At 44.2% G+C, this 27,632-nt stretch overlaps 1 protein-coding gene across 49 annotated transcripts in view; it reads left to right on the plus strand.

The window, feature by feature from the left end:
- SORBS1 (sorbin and SH3 domain containing 1) overlaps positions 1–27,632 on the plus strand; it is a 240,550-nt gene that overhangs the window by 67,041 nt on the left and 145,877 nt on the right. For 2 of the 49 annotated variants that reach the window (XM_060286521.2, XM_060286523.2), the window contains exon 2: positions 1,699–1,794. The exons of 46 other annotated variants lie outside the window; for them this stretch is intronic. The gene's annotated coding sequence lies outside the window, so the exon portion shown is untranslated. The remainder of the gene's footprint in view (positions 1–1,698; positions 1,795–27,632) is intronic. One more of the 49 variants, XM_060286524.2, reaches the window with a different exon arrangement.

The raw sequence follows: 27,632 nt of genomic DNA on the forward strand, positions 1-27,632 counted from the left end.
GAGGGAGGGACTGTTCATATTTTTCGCCTTTACCCACACTGTCCCTGTCATTCCCTCCTTCCCTCGGTTCGGCCCCCGACTGCTCCACTCCCACCCCTGCTTTAGGCTTTCCTCAGGTCTCTGTCCGTGCTGGGAAGCATCTCTTCACCTCAGCTGCACTAGGAGCCCCTGCTCAGGGCTCCCATAGCACCTGTGCCTACCCAGATCTTTATGTTTACCTGTTGTTTTAGAAGTCTTTGAGTGTCTAGATCTTTTACCCAGACAGAGCCACTTAGCGGCAAGGACTGGGTCTGTTCATCTTTGTGTATCCATCACCTCGTGCACTGCCTGGCATATAACAGGGTTCAGTAAATATCTGCTGAGTGAATGAATCAATACATGCTTTGAGGGGACAATATAAATAACTCCCTCCACGACCTTATAGTTGAACATTGTTCATTTATTACAGTGTTGATACCTATATATAAGCTTATGGATAGCCTTGTATTCAAGATGCATATTAAAGGACATTTTTCTAGCATAAGGAGTGTTTCAGACAGTTTGGAACATTAACTGAGCACTTTTGAAGTAGCGGATTTATGGTATTTGTGAGAACTATTTCTGTGCTTAAAGCAGTAATGTTTTATTGAAAATGTCACATTAGGAAACAAGCCCTTAGGGAACCTGATATAACTTACTCTTATATTCTTTGGCAAATGAAGGTATGGCAAGCATTTTAGTACAGAGTAGGTTGGATACTTCGACTGTAGTTCCTTAAATTGAGTATCTAGCTTGGAGGGAAACACACACATACATGTGTGCGTGTGTGTATACACATAAAATTTGCTTTTTGCTTTGTAATGTAAGATTACTGTGCAATGGGGCATAGCAAAAGAGTCTTGGATTGGACCTAGGGTCTAAAGGCAGAGCAAATGCTAACTGTGGGAGTGGGTAAGTTAGTTTTCTGCTTACACTTGTATGAAATGGGAGTGTTGTTCTTGTTCAGGGGTTGCAAATGTCTACAGGAGTGAGGTTGCTAACTTCAGTTGCTATATGTGCTATACCATTTTTTTTTTCCTCTTAGACCTCAGCCCCTTTTTTGTGTTCCTACTTTTGTTAGAATCAGAGGTAGAAGGAAATATTTCTGTACCCCGAACAAAATAACGCAAGGACAGTGATCGCCACAGCTTTTCTCTGTGACGATAGGGAGTGGTAGGGACTGTGGCGTATTGGAATAGCCAAGCCTGCCTGTGAAGGGCAGCTGCTACTTATCACCAGCTGATCATTTCCAGACATGAACATGGGCTATTTTGACAGATCCTCTTTTTTTTTTTTTTTTAAGAGAAGCCCGAAGTCTGGGTTTTTATGTGACATCTCTGATTTTTAAGTTTTGGCTCAAATTTCTAGGCATATCCTGCAGATTAATATAATATCTCTGTAGGCTAGATGTGACCCACTCGACATCCGTTATAAATGATCTCTAGAGCTTCTTTCTGTCCAAGATCCATTGATTCTAATGGGGACCATTTCAACCAGTGAACTGAAGGTTCTGCTTCTACTAGGCGAAGTCAGGGTAAGAAGGAAGTGGGGCTGGAAGATGAGGAGGGAGGCTTTGAGTCTAAACAGGGTGCTTGGCAATTGGTATTTGGATGGCCTCCTTGGAGAGAGGCCACAGGATGCCCGATTCACAGCAGATGCCTTGTATGTTTGTCATTGCAGGAGTGGCATTTATTGGAAGAGTTTGTGAGACCTTCTCTCTGTCCACAGCTCCAGGACCAATGCGTCTTTCCAGCACCTTAAACCACTGGTGAATATGTATGTGTGTGTTTTCTTCCTGCTGCTGCAGTGAAAGGACATGTTTTCAGTGAACTGTAGAATGTGATTTTCAGAGAACCACACTGTCCTGTCTATTAGAGAGGGAAGGACACTGGGATGGGCCTATAGGCATATCTGGGTTCTGGTACCTACTTCGCTGCTTCTTGTGGGATCTTAGGTGCATTGTTTGGCTTCGCTGGGCCCCCAGACAGAGAAATGAATCCTGCCCTGCTGAAAGCTTATATGAGAATGCTTCCAAGGGAATAAAATGCTGAGCAAATACAGAGTAATCTTATTTGGCTCTGAGATGTAGAGCTGGGCAATTCTGTGCTAACAATGAGATGTGAATACATAGGTTGGAAACATGGATTTTAAATACCGATTTGGAGTCCTCCAGAGTGGTTCTTCAAGAGATTTGCATTTTCCTTTTTTTCCTTCCTACCAGTCCAGCTACCATTTTTTTAGAAAGATAAATTAACCATGTTTCACAATTACCTTCATTTTTATTTGCGATCAGATGATTTCACAGTTAACAAATGTTCTTCCTTTTTGCCCCCGAAAGAAACTTAATTTCTCATCATAGCAGGTAAATGTCTTGCATCTGTGGCAGTTGAAAGAGGCAAAAATATGTCCTTAACACCAGTGTGTTCCAGTGCTGACAGCACTTTGAGGCGTGCTAGCTAGTTGATGGTGAAGGTCTCACGTGAGTACTGAGGGCAGGACACTGAGCCAGGGAGGCAGTATGACCCGTGCGTCTCGAGTCCAGCCACCCTTTGTTGAGAGAAACTGGCTTGCTTGCTGCTGACTGCCTGGTCCGCTCCCCACTTGGACCAGGTGTTCTTACGACCCAGTGAGATGCGTACCCGTGGCATGGCCACCTGGGGAGCTTGCAGGGTGCCTTGGTGGGCAGAAAGGAAGGGCAGTTAGTCAGGCCCAGGGTTAGGGACCCAACTCAGGTATGGGAGGCTGACTGTCCCCACTGCTGTGCCTAAAGGGACACAGCAGACATTCTGGGTCCCTCAGTCAGAGACCCATCTGTTAGGAAGAACTCTGTGGGTGGGAGTCCTCAGGGAAGCAGATGGTCTCAGGCAGATGGGATGCTTCAGCCATTTGGTAAATACGTATGAATGCCTACTCTGTGCCAAGGCACTGCTCTGGGCACTGGGGACCCGGTGGTCACAGACAGACTGGAGCTTAGATTCAAGTGGGGTGACAAGCAAGAATGTGACCTCCATGAGGGCAGGGATCTTTGCTTATTCACTGCTGTCTTCTCAGCTCCTAGAAGAGCACCTTGAACATAAACATGGTTAGTGCTCACTAAATACTGTTTTGTGAATGAAGGAAATAACTAAGTAGACAATATAATTTCAAGTGATAATAAGTGCTATAAAAAGAGTGAGGGGTTCTTTTTTTTTTTTTTTTTTTTTTTTTTTTTTTTTTTTTGCGGTACGTGGGTCTCTCACTGTTGTGGCCTCTCCCGTTGCGGAGCACAGGCTCCGGACGTGCAGGCTCAGCGGCCATGGCTCGCGGGCCCAGCCGCTCCGCGGCATGTGGGATCTTCCCGGACCGGGGCACGAACCCGCGTCCCCTGCATTGGCAGGCTGACCCTCAACCACTGTGCCACCAGAGAAGCCCTGAGGGGTTCTTTTTGAAAGAGGTCTGAGAAGGTCTGTGTGTGTGAGGGGGTTGGGTAGAAATTTTGTGCAGAGATCTGGGTGGAGTGCAGGAATCTGGGGGGAAGTGGTTAGCAGAGGGAACAGCAAGTGAAAAGAAAGGCCTTGGTGTAGGCTGAGCTTGGCGTGATAGAGGGACAGGAAGGCAGCCAGTTTGGCTGGCCTTGAATGGGGGCTTGTTATGGGGAGAGTGATATGAAATGAGATCAGTGGTAGGTGGGAGCCAGATCTTGTAGGTATGATAGGAGTTTAGATTTACTCCAAAACCCAGAGTGTGATTGGATACCTTTTGAGAAGTTTGAGTAGAATAGTATGATCTTCTTTGAGCTTTGAAATTATTTCTCTGGGTCCTGAATGGAGAATAGACTTTGGGGGCAAGAATAGAATCAGTGTGACCTGTAGGAGGCCCTTCCGGCCTAGGCTAGAGATAAGGGCGTAGCTTGGATTAGCGTGGTGGTTATAAAATGATGTGAACTGGTCAAGCTCGGGGTATATTTTGAAGGCAGAGCCTGCTGAGTTGGGTGTGTGTTTTGAGCAAAAATAAAAGCCAAGAATAAGCCCAGTGTTTTTGACTGGGTGAATATAATGATGCTATTTACTGAGATGGGGACCAAAGAGGAAGGTTTGGGGAGGATCCTGAGAGTTCTGGTTGGGCATATGAAGTTTGAGATGCCCATTCGATTTTCTTAGATTTAGAGTTGGCTGGAGCTGGAAATGGTACCTTTGAGCATCATTAGCACGTAGATGGTATTTGAAGCTATGAGACTGGATGCAATCACTGAGGGAGAGAAGGGAGGAATAGGTAGGATTTGGACATAGAAAAGAAAGGCAAAGAGTGGATTTTCCATATAAAATCCCTACTAAGAAGTAAATGAAGACACATGCTAATGAATAAGGGATAATTTCATGTAATGTAAATATAAATTATTCAAGTTAGATGATATGACAGTAGTAATAAATCCTCACCTTATGTTAAAAAAAAAAAGGAAATACTGTGACTCCCTCAAATCATGAATATTAGTTTTAGAATTGCATGATTTAAAATCTGGCCAGCTGAGCGAATTATAAACTGCATTTATGCATTTGGCACATGGCTGTCTTTGGCTGGCAAGCAGAACGGTCCACCAATAATAGCCTGTAAGCTACTCTGTTCTTTATCTGTACTAGAACTTCTACAAGCCATTTTGATGAAGTTTAATTCACTGTTAATACATTACAGATTTTTTTCATTCTATGATCATATTCAAAAGTTCATTAAGTGAAGGTTCACTGAGTGGAAAGCAATGCCCAAAAGTCAGTAATTTTGCAGTGAAAGTTGTGATGTAATTTTATGAAAAGGCCACACAGTCACCGTGATTTGCAGGACCACAATTTAGGAAACATTTTGGGTAACTTTGAAGTACGAAAGATAAACGTTACAAGATAATAAGGCTGCAAAAATAGACCTGATGATGGTTGAAGTGATGGTTGTAGTAGACGTATGTGTTTCAGGACCACCCATACCCCTTAACCATCATCCACTGATATGAGAAAATCATATTTTGAACATACACATTTTCATCTCTGTGGGCTTCTGGCACAAAATACAGCTCTCCTGTATTAGTTTTGTCCAATTCCCGGAGAAATTGCCCCACTGAGCTTCCAGCATATTCTCACTGGGCTCTTTGATTTTTGCGTTTTCAGGTTACCTGGGAAGTCTCTTTAGTCTGGGTATCTCCAGCCCCCATAGACACTTTTGTCCCCTTCCCACAGTTACCAACTCAGCGCCTGCCGGCCTCCTCCCTCTTGCTGGGCTTCGGGGCCCACCATCTCTGACTACCCTGTGAGCCTCAGGTTAGCCTCCCCAAAGACTTTTGAATATCCTCAAGATTCTTTTCTTTGTAAACATTTCCACTTTTTCTCCAGGCTTGTGGTTTTTGTTTTGTTTTGTTTTTTTCTTCAGGCCGTTTGTGGAAATGACAAAAGAACGGGAAACCAGTGCAGCTGTTGAGGGCAGTGGGACAAGCAGCTTTCTAAAATGTGCTGTTTCAAGTTGCGTGGGCCACGGGCAGCCCCAGCTTGCTTTTCCATGTATCTCAAGACCCTTGTGTTTCGGTGAAAATATTCTCAGTGAGACTTCTGGAGCATCTAATCTCTGGAAAATGAGCACTGATTGTGTAGCATTCTATGTCTGAAGCCATTAATTTATGGCAAAGTGAAGGTTTCAGTGGAATGTTCATGACGATTGACACCAACCCTAGTTTCCTTTGTCATCTTAGAGTGGAACCTAAATAAGATTAAAAAGAATGAAACTGACTGGCAGTAATAGTAGAGAGGATTTCTCCTGTTTCCTTTTTAGTAAGTGATTTCAGGAATGAGAAAAAAAAATTTGGTACCTTCCCATGCCCCTGGAGACTTAAGGGTGGTGGAGCTTTTTTAAATTTTTTATTTTTTATTTTTTTACGGTATGCGGGCCTCTCACTGCTGTGGCCTCTCCCGTTGCGGAGCACAGGCTCCGGACGCGCAGGCTCAGCGGTCATGGCTCACGGGCCCAGCCGCTCCGCGGCATGTGGGATCTTCCTGGATCGGGGCACGAACCCGTGTCCCCTGCATCGGCAGGCGGACTCTCAACCACTGTGGGTGGAGCTTTTTTTAAAAAAAATTTTTGAATTTTATTTAATTTTTTTGTACAGCAGGTTCTTATTAGTTATCCATTTTACACATATTAGTGTATATATGTCAATCCCAATCTCCCAATTCATCACAAGGGGTGGTGGGACTTTTTAAAAAATGGTAGAATCTTCCTTAAGTTAAAAAAAAAAAAGGCCAGGTATGCAGAATAGTGCTTCATTGCTCCTGTGCATGTGGACCATCTCAGGAGGAGCTGCTGGAGATAAGTAACCTTGGGGGGAGGCGGGAGGGAGTGGTATAGGAAGAAAACTTAGTTTTCACTCTATACCATTTTGTCCTTCTAAATTTTTTTGTATCATGTTTATGTATTACCTTTAAAAAGGATAATAGTGCCCCTTCTAGGTGTAATAAATGATCTAGAAAAATTTTAAGTTCCTTCACTACTTGGTTTTATCGTTACTCTTTCTCATAGTGTATGTCAACCAAGGTCACTGCCTGTTCAGTCTCCATTGTCTTTATTCTGAGGCTTCAGGTACATCAGCAACTTGGGACTAGGCTTTGGTAAGAAATTTTCCTTTACTTTTATAGGTTCTTCTGGCTGATCTAAGGATTAAATTGACATGAGACAGATTAACAGGAGAAAACCAAACAAAAGTGTAACAACATGTATACATGGTAGAGAGCCAGGAAAACTGAGTAACTCCCCCAAGTGACCAACTCCGTTGCTTTCAATACCATCCTCAGCTAAAGATAAAAGAGGATGAGCGTCAGTTATGGGAGGTGGCCAGGAAAAGCACTGTAAGCCAGGGTAAGGTTGTTATGTAGATTAGTCATCTTCTCCATTGTTAAGGGTTTCTAGAGATCAGATCATCCTCCTCTTCCTGGTATAGCCATGGAGACACCCTTACAAATGAAGATTTCCCTGATAAATGTTTCTTCCAAAAGGGTAACTATGATCTGGTTTTCAGAATTTTTCCCATGTCTGCTATTTCTTAGAAACTGTAACCAGTTTAAAATAATATGTCAAAGAGACGTGTTTTGGGTGGCAAATTCTGTTCTCCTACAGCCTCTTTAACTTGAGTTTCTCATTTTTGCGTGTTACGGAAATGTCAGGCCAATTTCATTCCCCCTTCCCTTCTTTCAAAAAGGATTTAAGGTTGTTTCTGGCCAACATTTTATTCAACTACTTTAGACAAATGTGGATTCAAATGAGGTGTAGTTGGCATGAGCTGAGCCACAAATTACATCTGTTTCAACTGGCCATCTCCCTGCTGCCCTTTAGCGCGGTCTTGTTTGCACTGTGGAGCAGGCCATGGGATTTGGAATCCATTGTGGTTGATAGTTCCTAACCCCAGAGTTCAGTCAAATTAAAGTGATCATCCCAAATTCATTTTCCTTATCTTAAGAATCTCAGCTACTGTCAGAAAATGTTCAAAATGGAATTTGCATAAAGTGAAGGCTAGAATTCAATGCCTAGAACCAATGTGCTGGTCACCACACTGTTTGGAGTGTGTGCTGTTTGGGTGTCAGTTTCTACAGGGCTTATTGCCTAAAAGTATCTCCCTGGGCTGCCATATTGGTTTGTGTTACCAGAGGTTCTATAATGTTTCTGGCCAACATTTTTGTGTCCTACAAAGACATGACATCCGTTTCATGCAGCACCGACATTTCTTATTATTTGATGTTTCTCCAAGAGATTTACACATTTGATTTTATACTTTTAAAACAAACGGGAAGCTCTATCACATTTGCCAGCCAACCATGTGTAAAAACAAGATACTTTCTCCTTTTCTATCTGGTCACTACAAATAGATACATTTTTTGCCCCCCCGCCCCCCAGTTTGGGGAAGTAAATGTTAGACTGTGCTTGGGGATGCCACTAAAACAAGGCTATCAGCAATCATTCTGATTGCTCCACTAATTTAGGCTAGGCACCACCTGATACGTACTTCACAACAGTGCCCCTCGTCCTGCAGTCTCCTTATCAACACAGAGGTGACTCACTTTGTTTTCCTCACTCAAAGAGATTTTCTCTGGTCTGCTGATTAAGGCAGTGATTAAATTAAAAAATGGTTCCTGCAGAGGTATGCTTGAAAAAAACGACTGCATTATTTATGCATTTATGCTTGAACTTGCACAATTGAACTTTCACTATTATAATCAGGTGTTGGTTCTTAGACTTTTTGTGCCGGGGGGGAGGGGCGAGGGGAGGGTCAAGAAACCCTTTAAGGTGCATATGCACCTACATAATTTGCATAGATAATACTTTTACATTTTCAGGAGGTGACATTCCCCTAACCAGTTATCATGCCTTCTAACTTAGTCACAGAAACCATTAGCATACCATTATAAAAGCAGCTGCGCCTGGATAGCTCTGGGTGGCATTTCTGATTAGACAAAATGTTTAGGGAAAATTGCTATGCCTAGGGCAGCCTAACTTCAATGAAATTTGCAACTTCTGGAATTGTCCCATCATAGACTCAAAAGCTGGACATACTCTTATATGAATTGCTATTGTTTTAATAAAAAAGGAAGTAGAGGTACCTTTACCCTTCTTGCTTTCTAACAGCTAATTTCTACTTTTTTTCTCAAATTTATGTATTCCCCCATCCTCCTTCCTCTTGGGCAAGAGAAAAGTTATTATAGGGGAATATAGGTTTAAAAAAGAGTATATAGAGATCAACCTTTATTTTCCAATAAATTAGTGTTTCTAGATGAATTTGCTCCCTGAATTAATCATGTTTATATAGCATTTTGTCCTTCAAACTAGCTGCCCATAAAGCACCACTGTTTTAAAAGTTTTTGAAGTAAGTGGCCAGAATTTTCAAAGTCGGGAAGTTTCACGTGATTTGATTTCTAGCTGCTCTTGAGAATTAGAATATCTAGCAGTGTTGGGCCATATTCTTGCATGGAATAGCGTGGCCTGGAGTGGAACAGCCCTGAATCCCATCGTGTGGGAGTATATGAGTACCAATTTGCTGCAGTTCCACACCATCATTTGTTATCTGGTTGGCCTTCTCGGCCTATTGGTTTTGTAACCCCTGGCTTTCAGTGTCAGTTTAAAATCTTATCTTGACAAATCAAGGGATCTTGAGGTTCAGCAAAACATCATTTTTGTATCCTCCCCCCTTTTTTAAAAATAAATTCATTTATTTATTTTTGGCTGCGTTCAGTCTTCGTTGCTGCACACGGGCTTTCTCTAGCTGTGTCAGGCTGTGGCTACTCTTTGTTGCAGTGCACGGGCGTCTCATTGCAGTGGCTTCTTGTTGTGGCGCACGGGCTTAGTTGCTCCACGGCATGTGGGATCTTCCCAGACCAGGGCTCGTACCCGTGTCCCCTGCATTGGCAGGCAGATTCTTAACCACTGCGCCACCAGGGAGGCCCATTGGTATCCCCCTTTTAAAATAATGGAAACTGCATTTAAAATGATAGAAAAACAGTTGGCTGTGGAGTGAAACAATTTTTTTTTCCTTAAAGAGATTTGTGCATTTTTAAGCAAGAGGGGAAGGAAAGAAAGCAATAATGTAATTTGTTTAGTATTCTTTACAGTTATCATATCATTATATTAGTTTTGAAACATATCGTGTACTCTGTATAATGTGGTTTGCTCATAAAATTACCATGTTGGAAACATTTATACAAATCTACTAATCACATTTGCTCTTAAATTGTTCCAGTTTTTTTTTCTTCTTCTTCTTTCAAACAGAACTGAACTACTGAACTTGAAGGAGCTTGAACATTTCTTAATCTCCCTTTTTACAGTAAGCAGACAAAAATATAAAGGAGAATTATTAGTTTTTGGGGGCCCTGGTACCTTCCAAAGTATTCAGTAGATTATAGGCAAGGAGCTTCATACAGACAGAAGCCAACAAACCATCCTCAAACTTTAATAACTGTGTGAATTTAATCTAAATCATTCCCCTTTTACGAGCTACTGTGATCAGTTTGATTCTAATAACACCCTTTTCCTCCTAAAATCATTCTTGTAAACTTCCGAAAACTAAACGCTAGCCAGAATGGAGACAGCCTCTTGATCCTTTTTCATTTTTAGCTGCTTGGCTTTAGGGTGAAAGATCATCAGAGACTCTTGGTTTACTGGACTGACTAAAGAGGAGACGGGAGCTCTCACTCTGGCCACCTGCTGGGCCCTGAATTGCCACCCACCCTAGGACAACCCACCCTCCCTGGGCTTCGTTTGTTTCTTATGTAGAATGAGATCATGTTTGGGTTTCACTCAAACTCCTAACAGTCAAGAATTCTGTTCTGTCACATGCTCTGCCCACTCAGAGCTGTGCATGAGTTCCGGGAAACTTTGGGGTACCGACTACGTAACCAGTTCTGTGGGGCTGGAAGAGCAGCATCTCAATGGGAAACTGCTAGGTGGCATTTCGGGGGGCTCCAACGAGCTCCGATTCTTTATGACTCAGCGCAGAAAGAATTCAGCCAGAGGCAGAGTGGTAGATAAGAAGTGATTTATTAGAATAGGATGCTTGTGAGATTTACAAGGGGGTGGACAAGAGGGTGCCACGCCCCAAGAACTTAGTGGGCTACAGTTTTATAATCAAAGGAAAAGTGGGGAGGGGGAAAAGACCACCTTCTTCCTCATTCTTCAGTAGACGTCACGCTTCCATCATCAGCTCCTCCTGCAGGTTGGGCAGGGGAGTTTTCTTGTCTCTACATGGTCAAGCTCGGACTGTCATGGCAGTATGGAAAAATTATTTCAGGTCTCAGTACAATGAGGGTCTTTCACTTTGAAATGTCACCTTCCATAAATTATTGTTTTTTATGTGTGCAGCCAACATGTCCTAGGGGTCATTAACTTACTGAGCTCACTGGGCAGGATGTGGGTCTCTTGCCACCATTGTTTTATTGTTTGGGGGCATGTCTTGTGCTTCAGTTGTATGGTTTTATTGCTAAGCAAGCCTGCTTTCTTGAGTGATCATTAACTTACAGGGGTCTCCCGTGTTTTTTTCTACTTACAATCCCCTAGTGGGATTAACTGGTTTTTAAAAAAAATACTTTGTGGCAAGTGGGATCTTTTTTTTTTTTTAATTAATTATTTTTGGCTGCGTTGGGTCTTCGCTGCTGTGCGTGGGCTTTCTCTAGTTGCAGTGAGCGGGGGCTACTCTTCATTGTGGTGCTCAGGCTTCTCACAGCGGTGACTTCTCTTGTTGCGGAGCACAGGCTCTAGGCGCGCGGGCTTCAGTAGTTGTGGCTCACGGGCTCTAGAGCGCAGGCTCAGTAGTTGTGATGCACGGGCTTAGTTGCTCCACGGCATGTGGGATCTTCCCGGACCAGGGCTTGAACCCGTGTCCCCTGCACTGGCAGGTGGATTCTTAACCACTGTACCACCAGGGAAGTCCCGGTAAGTGGGATCTTCGTTGTGGAATGTGGGATCTTTTAGTTGCAGCATGCATGTGGAATCTAGTTCCCTGATCAGGGATAGCACCGGGCCCCCTGCATTGGAGTCTTAACCACTGGACTACTAGGGAAGTTCCGGGAATAACTATTTAATCACCTACTTTGTCCCTTTACTCTGTCCCTATCAAATGGAGGAGGGTTTCTAATGCCATTTCTTCCTCGTAGTTACCTGGAATAAACATGAGAGAACTAAGTGTAAGGAGTTGTGTACTCAGGAGCTCATGGCGTTGCCCTGACCTTGCAGCACTGTGGGAAAGCTCTCTAGCTCTGTTTAGTAGATGGTGTGGAGGTGATCTGGGCAGAAGTATTTATCTTCCTGGCATTCTGTAGCATACTTCCGTTGCTCGGTACTCCCAGTCTATAAGCTGACCCCTGTTCACTGGTCAGACTACCCGACACTCGAATTTATCAATCTTAGGTGATACTTTTCCTTTATTTCTTGGTATCAGGTCCAACACCAGTTGCAGACCGTCTCTTGTCCATTATGAGTCAAAATTGTTGACCAGAGCAAAAAATAAATAAATGGCAGGCAGAGAAGTGCTGGCAGAGTAAACAATACACATTGTAGAACATGTCACCACGGGGCGGTGCCCTGGGTGTTTTGCTTGGGGCTGTGTCCTCTGAGACTGTGTTGTGCTGCTCTCCTTTGGCTGAGAACTTATACTGGCACTGAGAGCATGGAAAAATAAATAACTACACGCACAGTGCAGTATAACATACATGCAATATATGGAACCTATTGAGTATGCATTTTATATTAAATATATTGTGTTTTTGGGAAATTTATTTCAGAAATAAAAGGCACTAAAATGTTTCGGTGCTGCTTAGGTTGGCATTAAATGGACTGTGTGTAGAGGAACAAAGCAAGGACCAGAGACTAGGCTCGTGAAGGCCTTGCCATTGTGTTATAGAAAAGGCCTATAGAAAAGGTCTTTTTGGCAGAATCCTAGGCTGCATTCTTGGTTCACATGCCTGAAGATACTATGTATTTGCAACTCAGAATCAAAGTCTGTTTACCTGTTTCTTCAAAAAACAGTTATGGAGTACCTAATAGTATTTACGTAATGCCTTTTGGTGTGCAGGGTACATACATTCACCTCATCCCACTGAAGTGTGCAGTTTCAGAGCCCAGTCAGATGCATGGGCAACAGCCTGTATGGGTGGATGACTGGTTTCTGTTTCTTTTTAATTTCTTTTGTACTCATGAGCAGAGATCCCCACAGCTTGGCCTGGGCTGTGTAGGAAGGAGCTTGGGACAGGTGGCCAGAAGGATTGCTACAGGAGCAGTGCTTGGACAGGCATTCCCAGGAACGGAGGAGGTGGGGGTCATCTACTGAGCATGAGCGGGCTAGGTGGGATGCAGCCGTGGCTCTGCGGAAGATGGAAACTATTTGGAACAGCTGTCATGGGTTGGGCACTAGGGGCCAAGCAGGAGTTGAAAGCAAGGCCTGCTGAGTGACTGCGAAGAAGCCTGTGTGTAAAACAGGTGTGGTTTGGCCATGTGACTCAGGGAAACAGGGAACTGCTGGGGGGCAGGGGTTGGGTGGTTGCGTGATGGCTGACCCGGTGTTGGCCTAGGGAGATGTTAGGGTGAACAGCAGGGGACTGGGGGGAGCCTGGGGGTGCTGACAAGAGCTCTTCTTAGTATGGCTTATAAGGCCCTTTATCTCTGAACTCCTCCCATCGTGTGTGCCCTATTGGGCCATTCCTGTGTGCTTCTGTACATATTATTCCTTCTGCCCTTTCCTATGGCCTAATGACCTACTTCAGGTGCTGGCCTGGGCATCACTTCTGGGAAGCTGTTCCTGATTGCCCTCTTCCTCTGCTGGGTCAGCTGACCCTTCACTCTGTCCACACATCTCTCCCTCTGTACTGCAGAAGCTTGTTTACGGGCTGCTGGCATAACGTGGGTTGGAAGGTTCCTTGAGTGCAAACTGTTCTAGTACCCAGCAGAGCACCTGACATACAGAAGGTGTTCAATAGAAGGGGCATGACTGCTTTGCTGCAGTATTTAGTAGTGTAACAGAATGTTATAACTGGAGGAAAACTGAGGGCAGCTAGTCCAACTCATTCATTTTACTTCATTATATATATATTCTTTTCCATTATGGTTTATCATAGGATATTGAATATAGTTCCCTGTGCTATACAGTAGGACCTTGCTATTTTATCATCCTGTATATACTAGTTTGCATCTGCTAATCCCAGACTCCCAATCCTTCCCTCCCCCTTGGCAACCACAAGTCTGTTCTCTCTGTCTGTGAGTCTGTTTCTGTTTTGTAGATATGTTCATTTGTGTCATATTTTAGATTCCACATATAAGTGATATCGTATATTTGTCTCTTTCTGACTTACTTCACTTAGTATGATAATCTCTATATCCATTCATATTGCTGCAAATGGCATTATTTCATTCTTTTTTGTGGCTGAGTAATATTTCTTTGTATATATACACCATATCTTTTCTTTTTTTTAACATCTTTATTGGAGTATAATTGCTTTACAATGTTGTGTTAGTTTCTGCTGTATAACAAAGTGAATCAGCTATGTGCATACATATATCCCCACATCCCTTCCCTCATGCATCTCCCTCCCAACCTTACCATATCTTCTTTATCCACTTATGTGCTGATGGACATTTAGGTTATTTCCATGTCTTGGCTCTTGTAAATCAAATCCTTCATTTTATAGTTCACAGAGAACTAAAACTCAGAGAGGTTGAGTGGCTGACCTGATGTCACACAGCTTTGCTCAGGGCAGAGCCAGGATTCAGAGTCGCCTCCTCTGACTCCAAATGCCACGTTCTTTTCACTCTACCACAGCAACCTCCAAATTGTCTGTGGGTGACTTTTAAGTGTGTGAAGGTCGCGAGCCTCTGCCTCTGCTTAGCGCCTGGGTATAGCCTCCTGTCACTATTCATAGCGGTCTGTTATCTCATTTTTCTTGTCGAGAGGAAGGCTGCGTCCTGACAGCGCTTTTCCTCTGCTTGGTGCCAGGTTTACAGCGGCTCTTACCTCACTGCTTCCCCTTCCCTTTCCGGGTTTGTCCTAGTTTACCTTTGGGGGTGAGCATCAGCAACTGTTTCTAAGTAAACAGAGGGATTGCAGATTCAGGGCTTGTGGTTTCAAACACTCAGTGCTTTTGCTTTAGCCTGTCCTCTTCTGGCTGCTGTCACTCCCGCTCCTGTCTTCAGATTGTGCTGCCTTAACATGTGCTAAAGACTGCTAGTGCCTGGTGGAAGTTTCCTTCTTGGAGCACGCAGAACTGAGAGAGCACTGGAAAAGGGAAGCCATGGGGGAAGAGAAAGTGGACACTTATCTGCACCATTGTGTATCAGTTGGAAAAAAAAATAACCTCTTGGTTTTCAGACCCATCCCTGGAGTATGGGCTACTAGGTGGAGTGTCTAGAAATGCTTGTTTGTATATTTTCCATCTCCAAAATGTGTCTCTGAGCTTTTGGACAGTATCTGAGATTTAGAATGTTCTGTTTAGGGTTAAAGTCTCAGCGTGATAGAGGGTGGAGTGTGGCTGGTCCCCTTACTGCCTGTTCATGGATGATGCAGTTTTGTGAGGTTGGTTCCAGTTCATTGCGGATCGTCTGAACTCTCTACCCATCACCTTTGGTCCAGAGTACCTCGGGGTCAGTTTCAGGAATGGAAGATCCACTCATTGAGCACAGGGGATAAGGGGTGACTGGTTTGAACCTTTTGGTTCCTCTGGGAACTAACCAAATAGTACATGATGAAAAAAATGCTCATTTTGGAAAAAGTACTTTGAAGACGAGGGTCTTCAAATTCTTCACGACTTTAGGGAATTCAGCAGCACTGCTTCCCTTAAGCACCTCCCCCTCCCCCGCTTTTAAAAGTAAGAACTAGGGCCTCCCTGGTGGCGCAGTGGTTGAGAGTCCGCCTGCCGATGCAGGGGACACGGGTTCATGCCCCGGTCCAGGAAGGTCCCACATGCCACAGAGCGGCTGGGCCCGTGAGCCATGGCCGCTGAGCCTGCGCGTCCGGAGCCTGTGCTCTGCAACGGGAGAGGCCACAACAGTGAGAGGCCCGCGTACCGCAAAAAAAAAAAAAAAAAAGTAAGAACTAGATGATGTCTCCTTTAGCTCAGAAATCCTGTGGCTTCGGATGAGCCCAGTGTCTTTGGTCTTAGGGGTTTCTGAAGACACTTCGGACCTTTTTGGCTCCCAGCCACTTGGGAGCCTGTTTCTGATTCTCTCTGGGTTGGTCTTGAGTTCCAGGTATTGAACTGAAAGTACATCAGCCAAGGGTTTGGACTGCGTCAGAAGTATTTTGATTTGCTGTATTCTCTGCTTGGCATGTACTCATTTCCTTCAGGGACGTCCCCTTCCTTGGAATAAATAACTCCCAAGATGCTTGTCTCACTGAACTAAGAAGGCATTCCAGCCAGGCGTTTCCACTCGGGGATCTTGGCTTGTCAGCCACAGGTCACGGGGTGAAAAGGATGTCACCCCATTTGAAACGCTCCTGACACCCCCTCCTTCCTGACCCACTCCCGCCAGCAGTGGTCCTCATCCTGGCCAGTTTTGAGAGTGACCAGCCTGAGACAGAACCAGCTTTGACAACAGCAGGTGTGGACCAGATACTACTGTCCTTTGTTCAGCATCAACGCGTTCCCTGCTCCTGTGGCCCAGACATGCAAATAGACCATTCTGAGCCCAGGAGCGCATTTTGCAGCCATTTAAAGAACTTTCCAGGGCTTTCCTGGCTCCAGTCCTCCCCACTCTTTTGGACGACAGGAGTTTCTCCTCCAAGCTCAGATAACCTCTGCTTTCCCTGTGTGCCCTTCTGAGAACTTTGCTTCTCGCCGTCATGTTCTCTCGAATTTTAAGTTGTGACCGGCTCCCTGGGCTGCCTGGCATAATCATACAGGGCTGAGTCAGTGACTCAGGATTCAGCCATGCTGACCACCCGGAACTTTGATTCCCACCCTGACTCCCCAAGAGAGCAGCTCTTCAGAACTCCCACCCAGGGCTGGGCTGGTCTGGGCTGGGTCTACTGATCCCTCTGCCAGGGTTGAATTCTCAAGGAGCATCTGGGCCTCTCCCTGAGCTGAGGCACAAGACCAAGGCTACCCAGCCCCTGGGTCAGAACCAAAGGAAGGGAACGGGCCAGCAAAGAGAACGGGCTGCCTGAGCTTGGAGCAGGACATCTGGGGAAGGGAATAGAAGGGGAGGTTGGAAAGTTTGCTTGCAATAGCTTTGAGGATTCTAATCCAGGGGGACTCAGGCAGTGGGGTGTTTCACTTTTCTGGAACTGGGTATTGGGAAAGCGCCCTCTGAGGTGCCTATCCTATTTTGGGATGAGTAAGTCAAGGAGCAGCTCTACCCTGGCGCCTGGAAGTGCCTCCCGTTTCCTCATTTTAGACTTGTCATTCCTATAAAGAAAAGCACCTTAACTCCATTATTACAGATTCAGGCTGGATTGAAATTTCTCTCTCTACTATCTACTTAAAAGGATATACAGAGAAAAATCTCAGTGAGGGTTGTTGATTTAGGGGAAAGCCCTTTAAAGGGCCCATTTTAGGCATGTACATTTGCATACAAACAATGAAAGTGCTAGTTAAAATGAGTCTCACATAGTCATTTTGCTGTGTGGGAACTGCTGCTTGGCAACACTCGTGGCATAGAAGTGAGTGAACTTGGAAATAATAAAATATTGCTCCTTCCATCCATCTAACCAACAACCTAGTGAGCACCTTCTGTTTGCAGGCACCTGTGCTGGAACCAGGGTTGGGGGGGGTGGAAAGCCAACCTAATATTTACCCTCCAGGGTGACGTGAGGCTACTGGGAAAGTCCAGCAAGGACCGGGATGAGTTGGTCACCCTGCTTCAGGAGTTGAAAGCTTAGTAGGAATTAACAAAGTACCTACAATGTTCTACCTGTTAGATAGGCCACACCTGTTCATTTTTAAAGCTGTCAGCATTCTGCCCTGTAGGGCTTTTTCCCCTCTAGCTTGAGTAGTCTAATTCCCTTTTGAAACTGTATCCCAACATTTAATATTCCCGTGGTCATCTTCATCCTCAGTGGCATCAGCTATCACCGGACACCTGCTGTGGGCGGGGCTCTGAACTCGGTGACTGTGGGTGGGGCTGGCGTAGTATGGAGGTGATTCGAAAGCCTTTCAGCTCCTGAGGAAACACGACCACCACCTCCTTACCTTTTTTTAAAAAGCGTGTTAGAGCACAGTAGTTGCAGAGTAAATACTTGTGGATTGAAGTTTAGTAACTGTGTTTTAAGAATGCAGGGTCCAGAGAATTCCCTGGTGATCCAGTGGTTAGGGCTCTGTGCTTCCACTATAGGGGGCATGGGTTCGATCCCTGGTCAGGGATCTAAGATCCCGCATGCCACGCGGCCACAAAAGCCAAAAGAGTGCAGTGTCCGGAGTGGCACAGACCCCATTTCCAATCCTGGCTCCCTGCCATGTGCTTGCTTTATGATCTCGGCTTGCTTATGACTTAACCTCTGAGCCTCATTTTCCTTATTTGTGGAATTGGGATTAAGTGAAGGTATTCATGGTAATTATGATGATAGGCTGTATAGTATAGTGTATATAGTAGCACATACTCTGGAGTCAGACTGCCAGGGTTCAAATCCCACCTCCTGGTTGTGTAACCTTGAGCACATTACTGAGCATCTCTCGTCCTTAGTTTTCTTATCCATAAAACAGGGATAATAATAGTACCTGTGTCAGCAGGTTATTAAAAGTAAGAATTGTCCAGCACCTTGTGCCTGGCCTATAGTGTCACATAAATGTTTGCTGAATGTTAAAAACTATAAAACTATTATTTCACTTTGGTTCTTATAGAATTCCCGTGAGGTTAGACAGGGCGAGTATTATTCCCTGTTGCTTATTTGGTGTTGTTGTTATGTTTGAGGGGCAAAAATGAAATTCTGATGGTTTAAAATGGTCTACTGAAGGGAATCTGTTTCGTAAATATCAAAACTGGGACCAGAACCCGTGGTCTTTGCCATAAAAGAACATACAGGTGCATCGATATGTATGTATCGTGGGCATGCATGAAAATATGGTTTTGATATAACCTGGAGACGAGTGAATAGCAGTTGTCCCTCTTCTGCACCCACTGGCCTCAGTCAAATGTGCTACAGTCCGCCGGCGTACTGCTAAATGATGTTCTCTGAATTAAAGCATTGAGCTTATACCTTCCAGTAGGGTCCCTGAGACTTATTAAGGTTGCCTGTTTAAACCTCTTGCAGATTCTAACTGCCTTAGTGTTGCCTGCTCTCTGGCTGGACTCCTTTTAGAGATGCTATTGTATTTATGAGCCTGATTTCAGAGCCCCTTGGATGAGCCATTTCATTCAGGAGAAGCCCAGGCTAAATAGGAACCACTCCCCCTTCCCCTGCCTTTATATTTGGTGTTGAAACTCTTCATTCTTTGTGAGAAACTTAATTATGAAAGCCGTGGATGAGGGAATGTAAAAATAGCTTTAAAACGCTTGCATTTGCCAATCTCTTGTCAGGCAGAGAGCTTTAGATTGAAATGTTTTCATGTCTGTTCACAAGCATGAGTACTTCTTAAAACTGCTGCAGTGTAAAGGGTTAAAACATAAATAGTATCCTATATGAGCAGTGAAAGGTGCTTTAGTACTTAAGTCCTATTTTTGAGCTCTGGAATTCAATTCCTTCCTGTTGCCAGCTGAACCTGGGACTGATGTATTAGATGAAAATATATTCCTATCTTCAAACGTGGACAACAGGACATTCTGTCCTCCAAATTTCAGCGTTTGAGTTGGGTGTTGCAGGAAACTTGGCACCCTTTCTTTCTTTTCAAAATAATAAACAGAGATGATGTTGCCTCAGGTTTCATCTGATGGGGCTTAGATGCTGTTGCCTCATAAAGACTGATTCATAGACAAATGTGAACTAATTATAGTAACTTAAAAATAATGTCCCCGTTTAAATTTGGCAAGGCAAGATGCCTTGCGTGCTTTGTAGGACATGAGCGATTTTGTTTCTTTAGTGGCATGGACGTGACATATCCATTTCTATTTTGGCCATACAGTAGTTGTGCTGGGTCACTACCTGTCATCTTTATTTTTTTAGGGAATTCTCGTGTGCTGTCATGCACACCCCAAGCCCAAACATTGAAACACCTTTTACTGCCATCTACACAAGGAATTCTTTCTTGCTATATGTCCACTGCATTTTTAAGAAACAAGTGTCTGAGTTGAAGAAAATGGATGGCATAATTTTTTTCTTTTTTTAGTTCTAAGCATTTCAGAATCTCTACTATGAAAAATTGCAGGAAGTTATCCACTTCTCTCTATGGAATGAATAGAAAATCGTCAGAGAGACTGTTCTCACTTCTATTCTACTCACCTTGTTCTTTTAGTTTTCAGATGACTTTATTTTTTAAATTTTAATTTTATTGGCGTATAGTTGATTTACAATGCTATGTTAGTTTCAGGTGTATAGCAAAATGATTCAGTTATACATATACATACATTCATTCTTTTTTTAAAAAATTTATTTTTGGCTGCATTGGGTCTTCGTTGCTGCACGCGGGCTTTCTCTAGTTGCAGAGAGCGGAGGCTACTCTTCGTTGCAGTGTGCGAGCTTCTCATGCGATGGCTTCTCTTGTTGCGGAGCACAGGCTCTAGGTGCTCAGGCTTCAGTAGTTGTGGCACGCGGGCTCAGTAGTTGTGGCTCGCGGGCTCTAGAGCACAGGCTCAGTTGTTGTGGTGCACGGGCTTAGTTGCTCCGCGGCATGTGGGATCTTCCCAGACCAGAGCTTGAATCCGTGTTCCCTGCATTGGCAGGTGGATTCTTAACCACTGCGCCACCAGGGAAGTCCCTATATTCATTCTTTTTTAGATTCTTTTCTCATATAGGTTATCCCAGAATATTCTACTCACTGTTTCTACTGGGGATTAGGTTGGAAAATATTTCACCATGATTCTCTCAAAGTAATTTTTGCTTTTGAATTTTCTTTAAATACATAGGTGATATATGACCATGTTCAGAATTCAAAAGTTAGGAAAGGTTTGTAGTAAAATGTAAATCTTCCATCTCTCCCATACTTCTTGCTTTAGACTCAATCCTGGGCACCAGTTTCTTATATACTATTGTGGAAATTTTCCCTGCGTTTATAAATATGTGTATATATATTTTTTCCCCATACAAAGGACATCATACTATCCACAGTGTTTTGAACTTGGTTTTTCTATTTAATCATAATCTTAGAAATCATTCCATCTCACATTTTGAGCTACCTCGTGATATGATTGTTTTGTTGTTCCCATTGAATAGATGTCATAACACATAAACAATGGCCTGTGAATGGTATGTAGGCCATTTTAGTCCTCTGCCACTAAAATCATGGTGTAGTGATGATCTTGTAGTCTGCTGTGGAATAGGCTGTCGTCTCAGTGGTGATGAGTATGGACTCTGATAGCCCAAAGGCCTGGGTTTAAATCCTAGTTTCTCCATTTACTATTGAACTGTTTGGTCTTGGCCAGTTAGTATTTATCTCATAGGTAGGATGTGATGATTGAAAACACTAATCTATATAAAACGTACAGACCAGTGCTGGGCATGTAGACAAGTCTATATTTAGTAGTGTTATCATTTTGCATGATGTGGGAACACACGGATCCTGTACTCATCTCTGCATGTTTCTGAACCATTCCTAGTGGCTTTTAGAAGCCATAATACAGTTTTTGAGTCTGTGGGTTCTCTCTCTCCTAAATTGACTGAAATGTTCACCCTCCCCTCCCTCATTTCCGTGTTGCTTTTGTAGAACATCCTGGAGGAGAAAAGGGAAGATTGTATTTCCGGCCACTATACTCATGTGTCCAAACCCCTTCAAAGGCACAAATTGCCTTTGTTAATTTTTAACAAATGGTCCAAACTTCCCCCCATAAATACCTAATTTAGAACTTTACGAAGAATTACATTTACACAAATATCTAGCTTGTGTGTGTGTATGATCCAAATTTATTTAATTTCACCATGTTTCAAATTAGAAGGCAAATCTTTGGCAAAGATTGGAGCGTGTACTTTGGAGGTTACCTGCTCTTATGTCAGCTGTACATCTTGTATCATAGAAGACCACCACTTTTGGATTCAGACAAGCCAGAGCTAAAACCCCCATGCCGGCGTTTTCCCACTGTGCGTCCTGGGGCAAGTCACTTAGGCTTCCAGGGTGTTGTTTACCCCTCTGTAAAAGTAGACGTTGATCCACCTCATAGGGCTTTATGAGAGAATGGGTGAAGGAGGCTTTATGAGAGAGTGGGTGAAGGAGCCAACAGTGTGTGGTACAGAGCAGAGCAGGTGCTCATGGACCATCTAACCTTCCCCTCCCACATCCCACTTCCTCCTTCCTCAGTCCCCTGGAAGTCACTGCCTCCACCTTCAGCTCTTCACCTCCACTCCCCTCCTGACTTGTCATCTGATTTATCACTGTGCTTTCTCTGCCTTAACTGGGAGGGCGGTTCCTGTCTCAGTTGGTGTCGCTTGCATCCTACCTTAGGTTGACTGTTCAAGGAATGCCAGTGAGGGAGGGAGGGAGAGGCGGGCTGGCTGTGTCCCTACCCCGGTGAGGGCATTACTGTTTCACCGGAAGCAGCAGCTAGCGACAGCATTGCGAGACCAGAGTTAGGGGCCACGGTGAGTTAACGTGATCGTAGAGAATGGCATTTTCACTCTTGGTCGTTCCTTTGAGCAAGTTGGCTATAGCCAACTCATGAAACTTATACTCCCAGATAGTCTTTTTGTTTGGAGGATGGAGGTGAAGGGAATGTCTAGAAACTGTTGCATGTCATCAAAGCCCCATTAGAACTGCACTTGCAGGAGGATGGCTTTGACTGTTTCACACCCACTTTCTAAGAAAAGGACCAGCCAGTTGGCTTGTAGACTTAGTGGCCAGCTCTCCTTGGGCCTTGCTTTAATGTCCTGGAGGTGGGCTGCTGGGCACCCAGGATGAGCAGGGGAAGTGAGGCTACAGCTGGAAAGTGAGCAGGAAGACCTTCTCTAGATCCTCCAAATCACCTACTTGGAGAGGAGCTTCTCTATCGTGCCTTAAGTGTTTTGCTGCAAATTTTTGAAATAGCAGTCACACCTGTATTCAAGTGTAAGAACCAGAGTGGTATCCAAAGATGTGCAGGCCAGGTCCCTTCCAGCTACAAAAAGCCACGGCTCTACAAACAAATATTTGGGCAGTAGGACCCATTGTACCACTTGGAATGCTCTTCCCTTCTCCCTTTTTACTTGGGGCTTCCTGTCCTTTAAGATCTAGGTTAATTCCCACTGTCCAGTTTTTTCAGTCTTGACACTGGGCTGTTGGACTGGCTGTTGGTTAGATGTAGCCTTATGTGCTGAACTGTTAGTTATTAACCTTGTGGTTGTTTAGGCGTTTTCCCATGTTTATGCCCTGGCTTCCCCACTAGGTCCTCACTCTCTAGGCCGAGGCCCTGTCCAGCCCCTGTACCACTGTGGGTGGGCGTAGTGCAGGGGTTCTCACCGCTGCTGTGAGTATCGCCTGAAAGCTAGTTGGAAATGCACACCAACCCCACGGAATTAGAAAGTCCGGGGTGGGACCCGGCAGTCTGCAGTTTAACAAGCACTCCTGGTGATTCTGCGGGGCAGTGAAGTTCAAGAGCCTCTGCTATAGTGGGAAGAGCAGTGGTTTGGGGGTCTGAGAGGTGTGGGTTTGAAGCCAGCTCTGCCATTTACTAACTGACCTACTTTAAGAAAGTGAATTTTTCCTCTTTCTTCTTTCCCCGTCCAGGGGTATTTTATAGAAATCTGTTCTGCACGATGTTAATGGGTGCTCTAAAAATAGGGATGGGCAAGGGGTTCTGTGGCCAAATAAGTTAGTGAAATGCTGCTTTAGTGAATTTCAACAAGATTCTTTATGACAATACTTCTCGATGCCTAAATGTCACTGAGGGTCCCTGAGGGTTGCACGGCAAGTCTGCAAACTTCTTAGATTCTGTAACACCTTTTCTGCTACATACTTGCCAGCTTCTCTGGCAGTGGTGTTTTGTGGGACCCGTTTTGGGAGATGCTGGTCTAGGTGATCTGTAAGGGCACTTTGAGCCTGGAGATTTTATGGCCCTGCCAATCAGTGAGGAATTCAGAAACTTCAACTACAGGGCAAACCAGACATGATGCCATAATTTATCATTTGAATAAACCAGGCTTACACAACACCTTGAACATTGAGATGATATAGAAGTAACTAAACATTGAGGAATAAAGGTTATATTTTTTTAAAGCAGAAAGTTTTTCTTAGGTAGAAAACCAGATATCAGGGGAGAGGTGGGGAAGACGAATTAAGGAAAATGTCACTTACTGAGCATATTGGAGTCCTGGCAGGAAACATGGCACAGTCAAATCGGGTAATGTAAGGAGATTTAAATAAAGGAACTATTTATAAAAGGTGTAGGCAGAGTTTGGGAAAAGCAGCAATGGTCAGCACAGGAGTTGGATTCCTCTATATATGCAGTGTTTACGTAGATCACATTTAGTCCTCATAATAACCCCAAGGATAGGTTTTTATTATTTCACACTTTGCAGAGGAGGAAGGTGAAGCTCAAAGAGGCAAGGCAGATTCCCCGGAGATAGCACTGGGGAATGGAGGCAAAATTCACACAGCCCTGCCAGCCTCGCAGCCCCTGCTTCTGCTCCATGCTTCTTTAGGCAGAACATCCTCTCTTCCGTCATGTGGTGAGCCTGACAGTGCTACTCTCTGAAGCTCGTGTTCTGAGGTGCTTACTGAGCTAGGATCAGTAGACAGGAGAAAATAGCACATTGGGCAAATATGTAAATTAACAATAAAAGTATGCAGATTGCATATGTGGGGAAGAAAGGTGTAAACATGCACTTTCCAAGTCTAGGTGGGTTGGGGCTGTGGAAATCTGTCTTCCATCCTTTTGGGGGAGCCATCCCATTCTAGAAAATGTTTTTGGGGAGGATATGGGAGCCGTTCGAAGGGCGTGGGTGAGGCAGCTTAGCTTGAAGGGGCTAGGAGGAGGTAGAGGGAACTTTCCGACATATGGCATCGCTTGGGAAGGCTTGGCTGTAGGAGTGGAAGGAAAGGGCGCTCTTTTCATAGGTGCCTCAGCCAAATGGAAATGGTCCTGGTGGTGGGAGGCGAGCAGGCAGTTGGGAGAAGAAAGAGGTGTCGTGATGGGCTCTCAGGGTGCCCCGGACTCCAGTTTTTATATTGGGGCCGCGCTGGTCCAGTGAAGTCTCTTTAGCCTAATACCTTTGTTAGAAGATGGTAAAGGTTGAATTCTCTCAGGACTGATTTTTTACTTCCTTCAGGAAGTTTCAGAGTACATGAATGCCTTATTTCTCTTATGCCCTAAGAAAATGTAAAAGTCATGTCTCTCAGGAGGCTACTTTCCCCCCATGTCACTTTGCATTTAGTTTTTTTTTTTTTTTTTTGGCTGCATTGGGTCTTCGTTGCTGCACGCGGGCTTTTCTCTAGTTGCGGCGAGCCAAGGCTACTCTTTGTTGTGGTGCATGGGCTCCTCATTGCGGTGGCTTCTCTTGTTGCGGAGCACGGGCTCTAGATGCACGGGCTTCAGTAGTTGTGGCACGTGGGCTCAGTAGTTATGGCTTTTGGGTTCTAGAGCGCAGGTTCAGTAGTTGTGACGCACAGGCTTAGTTGCTCCGCGGCATGTGGGATCTTTCTGGACCAGGGCTCGAACCCGTGTCTCCTGCCTTGGCAGGCGGATTCTTAACCACTGCGCCACCAGGGAAGCCCTTAGGTTGGTTTTTAATGCCCAGTTAGAATATAGCTTATGGTCAAATCCCCTTTATTCCAGAAAACAAGAACACCTCTCAAATACTGTGCATAAGAACTGCCTTTGAAAACATCTGGTAAAAATAACAAGTTGCTTGGAAAACTGTGATTCTCAGATGCGGCCTCCACCCCTGTATTAGCGGGGAGTCACTGGAGTAAACCTTTACTTCCTGTTGCTTCCACACAGCAGTCCTTTACGGAAATATTTCGCATGTTTCCTTAAGCAGCAGGGAACCTTGAAGGGCAAACAGTGCTGAGGCCCCAGAGAGGAACAGAGATGCTATCTTTGCCTAACAGCACCTCAGGGTGTACGGAAAGCCCGCCTGGGCCTCGGAGCTTTGAAGCAGCGCCAGTCTCCTGTCCAGAACTGCTAAAATCTCCAACTCTCTCCCCCAGGCACGAGCTAGGCCCAAGCCTGCCACACCTCCAGCTCCTCTTACAAGGGAGAGGTTTTAGAATAGTCTGAAATGTCAGACATATTTTTTTTCACAACATGCCGCAGACATCTCATAAATTATTCCTCAGTAAAACTTTAATAGGAATGCTTAGAAAATTAAGGGTTCTCATCAGCGGAGTTTTTGGTAATTGGACAACTGTTAACCCCAAATCTTCCTGCTTTTTCCACCCCAGGACTCATGGAAGAAAGTCATTATGAAATAATTTTCCTGAAGCCATGCTTCAGGCTGTCTTTGGTGACTGAGGTCTTATGTACTCTTATAATGCCACGTGTTAGTTTGAACAGTGGGATACTCCAATGTTTGGCTATTTTTGACTTAAAGGAACCATCTGAAGTGGTTCAATCTGATAACAATATAAAGTAGGAGTTAGAGTTCAGTGTTTTCTGACTTCAGAATAGATCTAGAAAAATTTTTAAGAAATCTGTGATATCTTAATACCTTGCCATTTGCTTCTTTCTCATGAAAATGGATAATTCAGGATTCTCGTGGTAGAATCTGCATTGCTGCTCAATGCTGTCACATTGGCTCCACATGGGGCACATTTACAAATATGCGTCACAGCTACAGCCATAGACATGCTCGGTTCTATTTCGTGTGTAGATGCTTCTGGGGGTGAGCTTGTGAGCCTGCTCTTTAAGGGTTTCTAGCCATTTGTGTCTTATGTTTATTTTTTACCTAAAATGCTTCCTGACTTGATTTATTCAGTTACTAAAAACTGGAATTTGGGGGGGAACTTTACATTGTTTATTGGTGCAAAGAGAAAATTGGGGGCTGTCCTAATAGTCTGGGATATGTGCCACAACACGGAATCGTGATCATTGCCCAAAGCAATGCTCTCTAGATGCCTGTGGCCTATAGAAAGGAAATTGTACAAAGGTTGCTAGTATATTTCATTTCATAATATTTCTCCCTCTTCAAAAATTGGACTTCTTAGTCTTTTTAGGCTGCTGTAACAAAATGCCCCAGGCTGGGTGGCTTATAAACAACAGAAACTTACTTCTCACAGTTCTGGAGACCGGGAACTTCAAGGTCAAGGTACCAGCAAGGTCGTGTTTTGGTGAGGGACCTCTTCCAGGCTGCCGACTTCCTGTTATAGCCTCACATGGTGGAAGGGCTGGGAGCTGTCTGGGGCCTCCTTTATAAGGGCATTAATCTCATTCATGAAGGCTCTGCCTTCATGATCTAAGCACCTTCCAAAGGCCCCACCTCCTAATATCATCACCTTGGGTGTTAGGTTTTCAACATACGAATTCTGAGGGGAAATGAAACATGCAAATCATAAAAACCAGTGTATTTCATTATTTAGAACATTCCATTATTTCTTTGTATATGGAAAGTTAATATCTAGAAGAATTTTTCATAGTGAGAATATAGTTCTTAGTATCATTTGCCTTTTTATGTAAAATCAAATCAACCAAATATTAATTGCTCCTTTACTACATCCAAGGCACCGTGTGAAAATTCAGAAAAAAATATTTGCAGCAAATAAAGAATTTTGCTTCCCTTGAAATATGACATAGTGTGACATTCTCCTTACCACGTGATCTATAGAAAGGTAAAGCCAGTTAGTTGTGTCTTGTCTCAGGGCAGCATCCTCTGGGGGAAACAGCACAGATTGAGTTAAAAGCCCTAGTTTCATTCTTGTTTGGGTCACAGGCTCTCTCTGACTTTGTGGGCATCCTTCTCCTTTCCCACCTGAGCTGTTTTCTCATCTAACATAGTGAAGATTATTTCTAAATATTCTAAGATCCTTCATAACAAAATACACCCAACAATGATTTTTATTGAATGCTTTTCACTATGTAATGTACCGAGATAGTTTCAAGTAAGTGTAGGAGTCTCTCCTGGGAGTTTTAAAAGGTTCCTCATCCTT

Source organism: Globicephala melas, chromosome 16 (assembly GCF_963455315.2).
Source record: "Globicephala melas chromosome 16, mGloMel1.2, whole genome shotgun sequence".
Classification (NCBI taxonomy): domain Eukaryota; kingdom Metazoa; phylum Chordata; class Mammalia; order Artiodactyla; family Delphinidae; genus Globicephala; species Globicephala melas.